General features: G+C 38.1%; 1 protein-coding gene across 3 annotated transcripts in view; it reads right to left on the reverse strand.

Moving 5' to 3' along the window:
- The window catches only part of LOC150087235 (ras-specific guanine nucleotide-releasing factor RalGPS1-like), a 419,169-nt gene that overhangs the window by 273,046 nt on the left and 130,794 nt on the right, over positions 1–15,329 (reverse strand). For 2 of the 3 annotated variants that reach the window (XM_090371092.1, XM_090371090.1), the window contains exon 1: positions 10,202–10,482. The exons of the other annotated variant lie outside the window; for it this stretch is intronic. The gene's annotated coding sequence lies outside the window, so the exon portion shown is untranslated. Of the gene's footprint in view, positions 1–10,201; positions 10,483–15,329 lie in introns of those variants that run through there. 3 annotated transcript variants of the gene reach the window in all.

Raw genomic sequence — 15,329 nt, forward strand, 5'->3', positions numbered from 1 at the left:
ACTTCAAACAAAATTCCTTATCTCTTAACCAATTGTTTGGTGAGAGGGCTACACCTAGAGACAGAAATGTGGTGGCACCCCAAAAACTAAGGCAGACACACGATGGGGGCTAAAACCAGGAGAGAGACATGTGGCAAGGTTCGTCTCAAGACAGAAATACATGGTGGAGGATGAATTCCAAGATGCAAAAGTATGGAGAGAGCTACACTTCAAGATAGATATGTTAATATATTTGGTCACAAACTTAACTGCCAAATTAAAAAAATTTAATATGAGAAATACTTTGTTATACTTTTATGTATAAATCTAAATCAAAGCCATATCACACCTGGATATTCAAAAAAAAAATGCAACACTTCCTCCCCAAAAAACAGGTCTGTGTTCAATTTACTGCCCTTCAGAGATGGAACCTGGATACAGTCACTTCCAAACTTAACACAGCTATGATCTAAATCATGCAATTCTTATAGAAATCAACAAGATTTTGAAATTTACATGTAGTTTAATAGTAAGAAAATAAATCACAATCAAAAGGTTCCCCTTCTATTGAAAGTAAGGGTAACACAGTTTAATTTTTTTTTTTTTACAATGAAGTAAACTGCTTTTACCTTGGAGCAAATGAAATAAAAATAAAATAAATAATAATCATCTGTTAATCTTCTAGTGAACACAAATAAAGCCCACTCATTTTTTGCTTATTTCAAACAGAAACCTATGTTACAGAGAGTTTGATTGTATAAAGTATTTGTATATCAACATGGCTCAGCTTTGGAGCTACCAGATGTGCCTACACATAAAGTAAGTGTCTCCAGTGTGGATTCCTATGTTTCATGGGAATCTAGACATAATCTAGCAATACTCTGCAATGAGACAATTGGGCTGCCACGAATCTCACATCAAGCATTACTGAAGCCTACTATCAAAATGAGTCATACAATGGGTCAGGATGTGTTCATTAGCATTAGCAGAGGCATATGATGCAAGAAAGCAAGCTTATGCAGCATCACCCAAAAAAAAAAAAACGCTCCCATTTCACCCCTTCATTCGTTCCAAATACCTGTCCAGGTCAGCCTTAAATTTATTTAGGCTATCAACTTCCACAACAAGGGATGGAAGTCTGTTCCACCAACCAACTACCCGCTGGCTAAAGGCAAACTTCTGCACATCTATCCTACAACTGTCTTTCATCAATTTGAATTTATGCCCTCTCAGGTGATTATTCTGAGCAAGAGGAAGAATCCCATCAGCATTGAGCATGCCCAAAACCATTCAAGGCTTTATACACCTCAATCAGATCACCTCGCAGGTGCCTAGTCGCCAGACACTGTAATCTGCAAAATTTAAGCCTTTCTTTGTAATAGCAACCCTTCGTTCCATTCACTAATCTTGTTGCCCTTCTCTTGTACTCGTTCCAACAGCTCTACATCCTTCTTAAAGTGAGGTCTCCAGACCTGTATACAGTACTCAAGGTGTGGCCTGACCATTGCCTTATAAAAGGAGATAATCACCTCCTTATCCCTGCTAGAAAAATTCCTGTATATCATTGACAAGACACCATGAGCTACTCTTACAGACCATCTGCACTGCTCAGAAAACTTCCTATCTGCCTGCACGATTACCACCAGGTCCTTTTCATTCTCTACCACCATCAGTGTAGTACCACAGAGTTGATATGTTACTCTTGGGTTACTGCTTCCCATATGTAGTACTTTACATTTGTCAATGTTAAACTTCATTTGCCACCTCTCAGCCCATCTGCTCAACTTTTCTATATCCTCTTGCTTGCAGCCGCATACTGTCATTTAACAACCCTGCTAACCTTCGTATCATCTGCAAACTTGGATATTAAGCTTGATATACCATCATCAATATCATTTATAAATACAGAAAACAACAATGGACCCAACACTGACCTCTGAGGGACTCCACTAATAACATTAGTCCACGATGAGCAGTGTCCATTGATTACCACTCTGTCTTCTCCCACTCAACCATTCCTTTATCCATAGCAGCAATTTGCCTCCAATGCCACACTGCTCCAATTTGTGCAGCAGTCTTCCATGTGCAACAGTATCAAAAGCCTTTCCAAAATCCAAATATATGATATCAAAGTTATTCCCTGCATCCAGTTCCTTTGTGACCACATCATAGTATCCAATCAAATTAGTCAGGCAAGACTTTCCCTTAACAAAACCATGCTGTGTCTGAGCTATAACTGAAGTCTTGTCTAGCTGATCCTGCAGTGCTTCTTTAACCAGTGCCTCCATTAATTTTCCTGGAACAGAAGTTAAACTAACAGGTCTATAATTACTTGTGTCACCCTTTGATCCTCCTTTGTAATTTGGGGTCACATTTGCACATCTACAGTTTATGGGTACCTCCCCTGAGTCCAAGGAAGCTCTCATAATTATGGCCAAGGGTTTGTTTACTTCCTTTGCTGCCTCCTTTAATATAACTGGATAGATCCCATTCACTCCGGGTGCCTTTTTTATGTTTATCTTCAAAAATTTCTCCTCCACTTTCCTCTCAGTTATTACAAAATCATATAGCTCACTGCCAGAGTTTAATTCACCTCTGGCATTCCCCTCGCTGAATAACTCCTCGTGTGTGAATGTAGATGCAAAATACTCATTTAATTTGTTAGCCACCTGAGCAGGATCATCAACAGTTGAACCATCAATATCCAGTGGACCAATCTAATTCATCCCTTTCCTTCTACAGTTTACATAGTTAAAGAACTCTTTGCTGTTTTTATTTGCATCCTTTTCCAAAGATTTCTCATAATCTGCCTTTTCCTGCCTAATCTCCTTTGTGACTTAGTTACAGACCAGCTTATATCTATCATAGGATTCTATGTCACCCATTAATTTATATGTATCCCATGCATTTTTCTTCTCTGCCATATGTCTCGTTAGTTCATCTGACATCCATTGAGGCCTAAACCTTGAACAATATTTCTTGGTAGTATGTAAAGCCTAGTAGCTTTCAAGATAAATTCTTTGAATGCCTCCCATTTTGAACCTGCAAATCCAAAAGTTAGTTTGCTCAAAGGTATCCTATATTGGCTACTCTAGAGTTCATAATGTTAAAAAGTTAACAAATTACACTGAGGAGGGGACTGATAGGGAGGAATGGGGAAGAGCGGACCAGTTGTCTTCTCTTTCCCATTCTCCAAGTGTGTTTAATGTTGCATATGAAGGCAGATTTCAACCAGCGATGGATCTTGAAATCTTATGCACTATCAATACTTTTGACATCACTTGGCTGGAGGGCAAGCCCATCCTTCCAACAGTGCACAGCTATCACTGATTGGGTAAAAACAGCATTCTTAATGACTGTAATGTGACCTTTAAAGCATTCCTCCAGACAACAGATGGACTCACAGACATAGCTCACATTGCACTCTCTATACATGATACTATAAACTATCCCACTTTTTTGCATAACTGGTACAGGGGTTTTTAAAGAGGGATACACAGTTTGTAATTTTTTACCAGGAACCTGCACAGTGTTAATATTATAACTACACAAAATCCTGGCAATACCCTAGCAGAAAGGAATGCGGGCTATACCCAATGCTTGCTTTGAGTCCAATGCAGGGTATTGGACTGAAAGTTGAGTCCAATGAGTAGTAACATTGCTTTGAGTCCAATGCAAGGTATGTGATGGCCAAAAATCAACATTTGTGTGTTTCTGGATTAAAAATAACCATTAATTTAACTTCTGTTCAAGCAAGTGACATTTCTGAGGACTATTTCTTCATGTCTTTCTGTTTCCTATTGGCAATGTGCCCATGCCTTCCCAATGAGTGTTCAAATAGTACTGCTGTGGTATAAGAGAACATGACATGGCTTGTAATTAGTATATTGGCCCATGCACATCAGTTTACAATACAGTGAAGTTGTTAAACTCGAACCTGCCTTCTTTACCATTACATCAAGGAAGGATAGAACATGATCATTCTCAATCTCTATTGTAAATTTTAGCAAATTAGAACAGCCATTGAGGTATGCTATAAATGGTTTCATACCCTAAGAGAGAATGGATTATCTATACATCTATTCCAGAGTATAATAAAGAATGGGGATTGCGAAGAACTTAAAGTTCAGAAGTTTGCATAATTAAATTGGTTCCGAGATAAATTGGAATATATGATTTAATACTGTTCAGTTACTATTAATGAGCTCATTAAATTTCTTTACAATATACTTAGAGAAATACATTCCTTTCTAATTATTATAGTCCACATTATTATACCTTTCAATATTACACAAAATGAGTCTAAGTGCTTAAAATGTCAACTTTCATTGGGATGCATACACTAAGTATCTTACCCAGTCAAAACTTCAATCTTGTAATGTGTTATCTTGTATCACATGACCCCACAAGTAAAATTCAAATAAATTTAAACTGGAAGAGCAAGGAGTCACAAAACTGGTTTCCCATGACTAATGACATTGCTAAAGGAAATTTCTTTTTAGCCAAGCCTTGGACAACCTTCCATAATGTAAAAGGGCTTCACTATACTGGTATCACTAGTCAAACAATGTAGCATGTTTTCTAATAGAAGTAAAAACCTGTTTTCAAAAGAACTCTGTGGTATTTATAAACTAATCAAATTTCAGAAGTTTTCAGACACATTGATATAAATAAAGTTTTTCTTTATTTACTGATCTCTAGTACACTTCTGGAGTTCAGCAGAAGAGCTCTATATTTTCACAGGACTCTATTCTAAGAAACATCAGTTGATCCCACTGTATAGAATTTAAATACTGTCTCAGTCCACCGTAGTCACCTTTACGAAAGCAATACCCCTTCCCTTTACCCCTAATGGTAGTTACCTCTTTGAGTAAATCCCACTTCAGAACACTGTGATCACTGCCACCTAGTGGTTCATTTATCTGCAGATTCTTAATGCATGAAGAATCACTACTGATAATCAAATCAAGAGTATTACTCCCTCTAGTTGCCTTCCAAACATGCTGATGTAGAAAACAATCATCCAATAAATCCACAAAAGCCTTGCTAGTGTGTGACTGACCAGGCCCCAAATTCCAGTCAATATCTGGGAAATTAAAATCCCCCATAATAAGACTCTCTGATTTACTGGCCCACTATTTCTCTGTACAGTTTCTTATTATACTCATCAGAGTCATTAGGCCTATAGCACACTCCTACTCTCAATTTTAATCTCCCAATGCTTATGTCACACCAAACTGACTCGACACTGCACTGTCCAGAGATGTCGACTGGCTTCACTTCCTTGGATTTTGTGTTTCTTAACTAATAGCATAACCCCCTCCTCCCTTCCTATCCATCCTTTCTGTAGACATTGTACTCCCCATATTCCAGTTCTGCATTCCTTATATCTGTGTGACACCACGTCTCTGAAATCCCAACAATATCTGCCTTTGATGTTTTAAGCAACACCTCAAATTCATCAAATTTATTTACTAGACTCCTAGCATTGGTGTACACGCAAGTATACATGCACCTGCTCTTCCTCTTAGCCACCCTAACACAACCCATGTGTTTACTTGTACCCCAATGATTCCCAGCAGTCTCTGAAATATCCTGCATCTTATTTTCCAGGCTGCTGCTCATTCCAATAGAAGCAGTGCAAGAATCACTTTCTCCTCTGCCAGTGGCTACTGTTAATCTATTAGTCCTTGTATCCCCCCAATCTAGCAGTTTTCCGACCCTCCTAACACTGCCTCGATAGCATCAGCAAACATTCTTGCACCCTTTCTATTTAAGTGTATCCCATCCCTGTAGAAGCAGTCTCTCCTGTTAACAAGTACAGACCAGGCTGAAAAAAATTCTACCCCTTGAGCCCTGCACAATCTTTCCAGGGCCGAACTGATCGACAGGGCTCTCATCATATACTCCCTCCTATCGTGTCTGGGCAGAATTGCAGACACTTTCAAATTCAACCCTAATTCACGGCTTTTTTTCATCAGTGACCTGTACTTGTTAAGTAATTCCGCCGGTCTCCTACTCTTAATATCATTAGTGCCAACGTGTACAACTATATCACCTTTTGTGCCCTTAAAAGATGATATCCGCTCTACAACGTCATCAACCTTTGCCTCTGGCAGGCATACCCTGGTCCTGTCCCAGAAAGAAAATTATTCAGAACATGGCACAGGAGCTGTTAGCAATTCAAAAAGCTTATTAGGAATGCTTCCAAAAGTTTCAGCATCATTGGAATCTGGGTATACAGTGTTGAGGGACATCCACTTTTTTTAAGGACATCCATCTGAATAATTTTCTGAATAATGTGCTGAGATGTGACCAAACAGTTCAGAGACTAAACGGGTATTTGAGAAATGAAGCTATCACCTAATCAGATGGATGTCCTTCAAAAAAGTGGATGTCCCTCAACACTGTATACCCAGATTCCAATGATGCTGAAACTTTTGGAAGCATTCCTAATAAGCTTTTTGAATTGCTAACAGCTCCTGTGCCATATTCTGAATAATTTTCTTATTCCCTGCAAATCTGTGATTTTCCAAGGGGGTTCTATGCTTAGGGGGGGGAGAAATCATTTAGAGAACTAAATCTAGTGAGTATGTCAGATGGGGATCTAGAGTGATGGAATGCTTCACAGAAATTCTTGAATGGTCTGCACCCGCATTGTCATGATGCAAAGGTTCTGAAGCACACTTTTCTGACCATTTTCTCCAAACTCAATCACTATACAACTTTTTTGTAGTATTCTTGGTTCACTGTCTAATGATGCAGCACAAATCCATACAGAACAATGGCCTGTGAATCAAAAAAATATAAGCACGATCTTCACATTTGATAAAGATTATCTTGCTTTTTTTTTTTTTTTTTTTTTTTTAAGATCTTGGAGAAAATGGAGTCTTCCACTTGAAAAGGTTGGGCCTTTGTTTCTGGGTCATAGCCATACACAATTCTTTACCAGTTTCTTACAAAGAAACAAAGCATGGGTCAGCAACAGCAGCACACTGACAAAGATCCTATCAAAATCAGTGAGGACAAAAGTACAAACTTGACTGAAACAAGTCACATTTCCAAATCTTATATTAAAATTGAAATACTCCATAAGAAACACTAATTTCACTAGCAACTTTGCGGATAGTTAAATGTTTAACTATCCGCAAAGCGATTTCACGACATTCCATGATCGTGTCATGAAACCAAGTGATTGAATCACTGGTTTGCAAGGGCAGCTGGAGCAAGGATCGGCTTCAAACACAACTGGCCCTCTTAAAACTGTACAAACAACTAAGTTACCTTCAAACAACACACAGCATCTTCCCTAAAATCTTTTTTTTATTGTTTTTGTGGTTCCTGTTGCACTTTTCCTTAGTTTGAAACAATTTTATTCAAATTCATTGCTCGGTAAAGTCACTCATTTTAAAATGGGACAAAACACTTACTGCAGACAAACAGGTGATCCATATGTTACTGTCTAGATGAATGGCTGAACACATTGGGACAAGTTGCAGCTTGCTACAACACTCAATTTCAAGATACAAAGTCAATCCCCAAACTTTTTGATCACACCTCATTGTTCTATTATTTGTTCCAAATTTATGTTTGTTTTGTAAATATGGCTTCTTTAATGAATACTGTTGCATTCTTTAAAAAAGGCAAAACGTAGGGCCCTCCAGCATGGGGACCTAAACAATGAGTACAGCAACCACGTAAAATCTGGTCTCGGTTTTCAGCCAGTTGTAGAAGAGAGAAAAAAGATTGCTTTAATATTTCCACATTCTCAAAGGCAAGAAGGAGGAGAGAAAAAAAAACGAAAAAAAAAGCAGTATTATAATGTTGCAATACTATTATTTATATAAGTCAACATTAATTAGAGGGTATATCATGCTGTGTGTATTATGTCTGTAAAAATGTGTATTCGTGGGCCAGCTTCGAATTAGGTGGGATAAAAAACATGGAACAATTCCTCAAAAGAAAACCCTACCACTCTGCCCAAGATGAGCTAACTACAACACCGACTAAATAAGTCACTAAGTCAGAGGTTCCCAAAGTTTCTTGGTTCACGGCGCCTTTAGTGTCCCAGTAATTTTTTCACAGCACCCCAGGCCAGGCGGGCAGGAGCAGCAGTGCATAGCACACACTTCTTGATTAGACCAGGGTTCAAGCCCGTGACCACCAAATACGGAGAATGTGGAACAGTCAGGGAATGACCACCGCATATTCCAGGAGCAATATGGCCTTAGTTGCTAAGGCTCCTAAAAACCAAATAACAAACAGCTCCAGGCCAATAGAAATACTTAACACAGTGGTTTTCGACCATTTAATAATGTGTGTGTGTGTGTGTGTGTGTGTGGGTGTGTGTGTGTAATATTTAAAAAATATGTTATATGACAGTTATTATAATTATAAACAATTAAAATTCATAATGCAAATTATATACTTATATAATTATTTTATTCTTTAACAAGAGGAACAAAATAAACATCAATTATAGATCACCACAAAATTAAAAAGATACAGTACAATGGATACCGTACACCTTTTTATAATGAAATAAATATATAAATTTCAAAAAAAATAATAAGTAACTTAATCCAAAATTACATGTTACCCATGGAATGTTGTTGCGGCACACTAGTGTGCCGCGGCACCCAGTTGAAAACCACCGCACTAAGTATTCCTCGAACGGAATTCGAAAACAGACTTCTCTAAATGAGTGACAAAGTGGAAAAACCACTATGCGTGAATACTTAAGTAATAGAAAAACGAAAACTGCAGATCTTTAAAAAGAACGATTATTTCATTTTCATCAATGTTAAATTCAAATCATCCTGAATGGAGGTTTCTAAACTTCTTGAGGGGACCAGGGGCATGTAGTGTTTATATGTGTGTGCATGTGCGCACACATACACATATACAGAATTCTACAACTCGATCAATGTTAAAAAGTGTTATACAGTCTTTCACTATGATCAAGTCTGACAAGCAGGCATGAGTGTAATATGTAGCAATTTTCAGCAAACCGGTAAAACGTGCAGCAACACCATACCCTTTTGTATATAGTACAACTTACTGCTCTTCAGCTGCAATGCTCGTTCTAAGTCTTTTCTAACTATCAAATATTGCTAGCAGTACCGTATAATCATCGGCCTGTTCTTAAACTGTTAGCAAACTTACGGCTTGCTTAGTTTGTTTTGCACAGTGCTGGATCCAGTAAAGTACAGTTTCTTCCTTCCCCCATTCAAATAGCCTGAGAAAATTGGAACAAAATTATTATTATTATTATTAGCGCTATGGTGTAAGGAAGCCTGAGGCTTATGTTGCACTGGCCAAAAAAAAAAAAAAAATTTCCGAGTTACCCTGAGAGAGAGAGAGAGAGAGAGAGAGAAAAAATCACCAAGAAAGAGAAGAATGATGATATCCAAGCTCAGAACCCTGGGTGTGCCAAGCGCATACTCACCAGATGTGAGCCCTTAGGGTTGTGTTTTACAATATTATTCGTGTAGTATGTATATTATATAAAGGCTGGTTAAAAATTCGAAATAAACTAAATTCTAGCTTAATTTTCAATTACTCTGTCATAATCGTCCTTATATCAACATCGTTATATTCGCCCCTCCAGAAAAACTTACGGATCCCCCACCGCTTTTGGTACTTGATTTGTATGGAAAGGGTAGCCGATAAAACTATACAAAATAACATATGTGGATAGAGAGCCTAAAATAGACATATTGCGATAATGAACGAAAAATGTATAACTGTATACTATCCACAGTAAATACTATTAAGGATGGTATACTGTATACAGTAGTTTTATTTATGAAAATTGTAAATGGTAAACCGGTCGATACGTTCTACTAATTTAAAACTAGTTTGGCCCATTTCCAGAGATACTGATTTGTAACATTTAACTTTCAACTTGGTTTCTGTGGAGATTAATGGCCTCGGGAATTTAACTTCACTGCTTGTAATTCCCATTTGGGTAGTCAAATAGATTTTAAACATATACTATTCACTATTTCACTACTGTTACAGAGCTAGTCTGTAATCAAGTCACAAAACGAGGTTAGGTTAAAAAAATGTAATAGTGTATATCTTTTATATAAATATGTATCCAAACCACCCATTGTCAAAAAAATAGCAGTTCGAAACGCATATGAACTGCAATGTGATTAGAATAATAAATAAATAACACACAACTGATTGTCAATAATTATATAAATCGGAGATATACCTTACAGAATCCACTGATTACATGCAATTTCCACATTCACTAATATATCAACTCATCCAATTTTGTCTCTAAAAAAGCCATTTCCAAAACGTATTCATTTCTAGGAATACTTCACTGATATATAACCATGTAGTATATATAACACGTATGGTTTTGTTCTGTAACACACAGTGATTACTTTCCTACACTCGTGTAGAGACAAATGACCGGAGAGCACCCCTTCGAGACAGCATTACGCGCACTAGCGGTTCTTATCCTCTGTGGGGCAGAGCAAAATTGCGCGCGCTCTGCGTCTCGCCGCAACAACAGAAGGCAACTGAGTATACGAGGAAAACGGTTTGTAGCCGGCTGACGCATGTACACGTATGGATGCCGGGTGAGGTGAAGGTCATGAGCTCATATCAAGATGAACGACCACGTGGTGAGAAAGACGCACACACGTCATCAACGCGGATATCGCGTTTCTACAGACGATACCGGGAAAGAGTCATCAACGGAAAATCGTGTGTCGACTACTGAAGTATCAGGCGTTAAATATGCGATAAAACAGTTTAACTATGAAGAAGGATTTCTTTCCAATGTGGTTTTAGTTCTAAATGGTTGTCTGCTCTTCAGGAGCGCGCGCGCGCGCACACCTTACCAACATACATAGCTGTGGAAAGCCATATTCGATTAATTCGCAAAGATAACATTCGGTGGTAAACTTACACTACAATTAAACTTTACTCGTATTAATTCAGAAATGTAATACTGTACTTAGATTGCCAAAGACTCAGAATTTTTCAGTAAAGGGTACCTCATAATATTGTTACTTTTCGCATCTGTTTCTAACATCTTTGTGACTTGAGTACACAGCTAGTCTGTAATCAAGTCACAAAGGAGGTTAGGCAGGCAAATGCAGGTTACGAGAAATCTTTGGCAAACGATGCAAAGAAAAACAGCAAAGCGTTCTTTACTTATGTAAAGTCTAGAAGGAAGGAGATGAATCAGATTGGTCCATTGGATATTAATGGTTTAACTGTTCATGATCCTGCTCAGGTGACTAACAAACTAAATGAGTATTTTGCATCTACATTCACACATGAGGAGTTATTCAGGGAGGTGAATGCCAGAGGTGAATTAAACTCTGGCAGTGAGCTAGATGATTTTGTAATAACTGAGAGGGAAACCGGAGGAGAAATCATTGAAGTTAAACATAAAAAAGCATCTGGGATGGATGGAATCTATCCAGTTATATTGATGAAGGCAGCGAGCGAAGTTACCAAACCATTAGACATAATTATGAGAGCATCCTTAGATTCAGGGGAGGTCCTCATGTGTGAATGTAGATGCAAAATAGCCAATTCACAAAGGGGGTTCAAAGGGCGACATAAATAATTATAGACCTGTTAGTTTAACTTCTGTTCCCGAGAAAAATAATGGAATCACTGGTTAAGGTGGCGATACAGGATCACCTAGACAAGAAGTAATAGTTCAGACACAGCATGGGTTTGTTAAAGGGAAGTCTTGATTGGTTGGAAGTCAATTTGATTGGATACTAAGATGTGGTCACAAAAGGAACTGGAAGCAAAAAATAATTTTGATATCATATACTTCGATTTCAGACAGCTTTTGATACTGCTGCACATGGAAGACTTCTGTACAAATTGGAGCGGCATGACATTAAGGGCAAGTTGCTGCAATGGATAAAGGGATGGTTAAGTGGGAGACGGCAGAAAGTGGTAATAAATGGACACTGCTCTACGTGAACGAATGTTATTAGTGAAATCCCCCAGGGTTCTGTGCTGGGCCCATTGTTGTTTTGTGTATTTATCAATGATATGTATGAAGGTATATCAGGCTTAATGTCCAAGTTTGCAGATGATACCAAGGGTGGCAGGGTTGTTAATGACAGTAAGCTACTGCATCAGGATCTAGAAAAGTTAGGCAGATGGGCTGAGACGTGGCAACTGAAGTTTAACATTGACAAATGCAAAGTACTGCATATGGGTAGCAGTAACCCAAGTGAAACGTACTAACTGTGTAGTACTGCACTCAGAGAGGTGGTGAATGAAAAAGACCTGGGGGTAATTGTGCAGCCAGATATGAAGTTCTCTGAGCAGTGCAGACGCCAGAGCAGGTTATGGAGTTTTGTCAATGACATATAGGAATTTTGGTAGCAGAGACAAGGACGTGATTATCCCTTTGTATATGGCAATGGTCAGGCCACATCTTGAGTACTGCGTACAGGTCCGGAGGCCTCATTTTAGGAAGGATGTAGAATTGCTAGAAGGAGTAAAGAGAGAGTTGCTAGAACGAGTAAAGAGAAGAGAAACAAGATTGGTGAGAGGTACAATGGGGTGCGCTTTCAAAGATAGGCTTAAATTCTGCAAGTTGCAGCATCTGGAGACTAGGCACCTGCGAGGCGATCTGATTGAGGTGTTTAAGGCCTTGAATGGTTTGAGCAGGTTCAATGCTGACGGGATACTTCCGCTTGCTCACACTAATAATCTGAGGGAGCTTAGGTTCAAAATGAGGAAAGACAGTTGTAGAATAGATGTGCGGAAGTTTGCCCTTTATACAGCGGGTAGTTGATTGCTGGAACAGGCTTTCATCTGTTGTTGTTATGGAAATTGATAGCTTAAATAAATTTAAGGCTGAACTAGACAAACATTTGGAGTGACCGGAATGGCAAATTGGGAAGTTTTTTTTCCTTTTTGGCTGATGTTGTATAAACTTGCTTTCTTGCATCATATGCCTCAACTAATCCCATGCAGCTAACCTAATCTAATCTAATCTCAACAGCTAATCCCATGCAGATTGCTGGCTGATAAATTAATGCTAACGCTAACATACTGAGAATTTTCTTCTCCAAGAAATCTGTGAAAAATGTCTACAAATAAAAAAAAAAAAAAAAAAAGCTACTTCATTCATGAAGATAGCATTAAGGATGAAGCAACTCCTAGGACTGGCAGGTAAACTCCACAAAAAAAGCGGACAGCCATCAGTTACACATATCCACAGTTTCTCGTTTCACGCATCTGCTTCAATCGCCGTATTTTCCGGACGATAAGAAGTTTTAGAAAGCAAGTTTTGGAAAAAATATTTTATTACATATATTTTAAGCACAAATTTACAAGTGCTTACTAAACAAAATGTCAGCGTAAAACAAAAGGTTTCATTCATTGCATAACGCGTCATCGTCACTGTCACTGTCACTCATTAATACTGATATTATGGTCTGAACATTCACTTTCTTCAAAGAGTGCATCGTCTTAATTCCATCAAGCACATAGCTGGTTCTACATTTGTTAACAGATATGCCAAATGACTCTTATTTCACTAACTCCCACACCTGGGAGGAGTGGACCAAATGGATGGAAGCACCAAATTGTGATTTGGTGCTTCCATCCATTTGGTCCACTCCTCACGCATGAATAGTTATAACAGGGGTTATAAAACGTTGCTATACCGTAACCCTCTAAAAATGATAACTGAATTTGTGCGACCCACAGCTCCCAATAAATAGAATTAACTATTTCACTTGGATAGAGTTTGACAGTTCACCATATCCACATCTCAAAACTATCCAAACTTTTAATATCTTCCATTTTCAGCTACCATGTCTCTACCCATAAAGTATCACACTCCACACCAGACATATTAATTTCTAATCGCCCACAATATTCTTCTTCGCTTTCCAAAAGCTTTTTACCCGTTGCTATTCTTATTTCTCTGCTGCTCTTTGCTTCAAATACTAATACTTGCTCACCTGTTCTTTTCTCTCCTCCTTATTTCAAGATCTAACTCTGACTTCTCTCTTCGGATTCTTATAACCTTTGTTTTCTTAATATGTATTCTCATTGCATGCCTATCACAATTTCTTTTGCCTATTAATCAATGTCTGCAATCCTTCCTCAGAATATGCGACCAATGTCATATCATCTGCAAATCTAACACTTCTCGTACCTTTTCCCCATCTTATTGATTGATTTATTGTAAACTCCACTGACCTGGTGGTCGTGCCGGAGTATAAACAAGAACATTTATAATAGGCCTGAAGTAGCCGAGCGGTCAAGAGCGCGAGTGCAGCAGCACGCGCTCTTTGAGTGGACCGGGGGTTCAAGACCGTGACTGCTAAATACGATTAGCATTTGTATAGATGATTTATTGTAAACTCCACTGACCTGGTGGTCGTACCGAAGTATAAACATGAACATTTTTTTTTTCATCCCGTACCATTTTCCCTCATCGATGTCTCTTTAACCATTTCGTCCTCGTGGATAGCACAGTTGGTAAAATCACCGTCGTCCCACACTTTCTGACACTTTTCCACACCGTCGTGGAAACGACCGGAGTTTGAATCCTGTCAATGACGCCAGGTATTGTATATACATATTACATTTGTACTATATATATAACTGTGTCTGTGTGATTATATTTTTGACTACGTACGACTCTCTATGCTGTACAGTGTTAGCCGACAATACCAATGAAATATGCAAAGATGCTTGGACCCAGCAAATATTAAAGCGCCAGGAGCTGAAGAGAGACTGATTAATTAAACAGTGGGGAAATTATAAGATTTCCGAAAGCTAAGACCAAAAAAATCCCCAAAAAAATTATATACATAAAGTTAATAAAACTGTTAATTATTAATAAAAGGATAAACTGAATGATATTCAAGAGCTAGCACCATCCCAAAAATAATTAGCATAGCTGTCTGTTTCTGATTACTATGTAGGATCTAAAGAAAGGCCAAAGGGTCATATTGTGAAAAGGCAATACATTATCAATAATTTAGTAACTTAGTGGCAAAATAAGATAGGAAAATTGGGGGAGTTAGAAAAAGGTACTGTAATAAGCCGAGGCTAAATTAGGTGAAGGGAAGACATAATAGTAATAGTACCCCAATCATCCTCAAATACTATAATAATTCATGGAGTAAAAATTAGAATGGAGCAGACCAGAGCATATGCCAATAGTACTCGGGCGTATATTATTATTATTATTATTATCTGTTTATTTCTCTTTCGAGACACCCATAGACAGCACATGGCTAGAGGGGGTGGTTACATTATATCAGTATTTACATGAACTTATTTACAAAATTTGGAGATGAAAAAACACAGAGTATGCGGTTAATGAA

The sequence above is a fragment of the Mastigoproctus giganteus genome, chromosome 4 (assembly GCF_048544385.1).
Source record: "Mastigoproctus giganteus isolate SK-2022 chromosome 4, ASM4854438v1, whole genome shotgun sequence".
In the NCBI taxonomy this organism is placed as follows: domain Eukaryota; kingdom Metazoa; phylum Arthropoda; class Arachnida; order Uropygi; family Thelyphonidae; genus Mastigoproctus; species Mastigoproctus giganteus.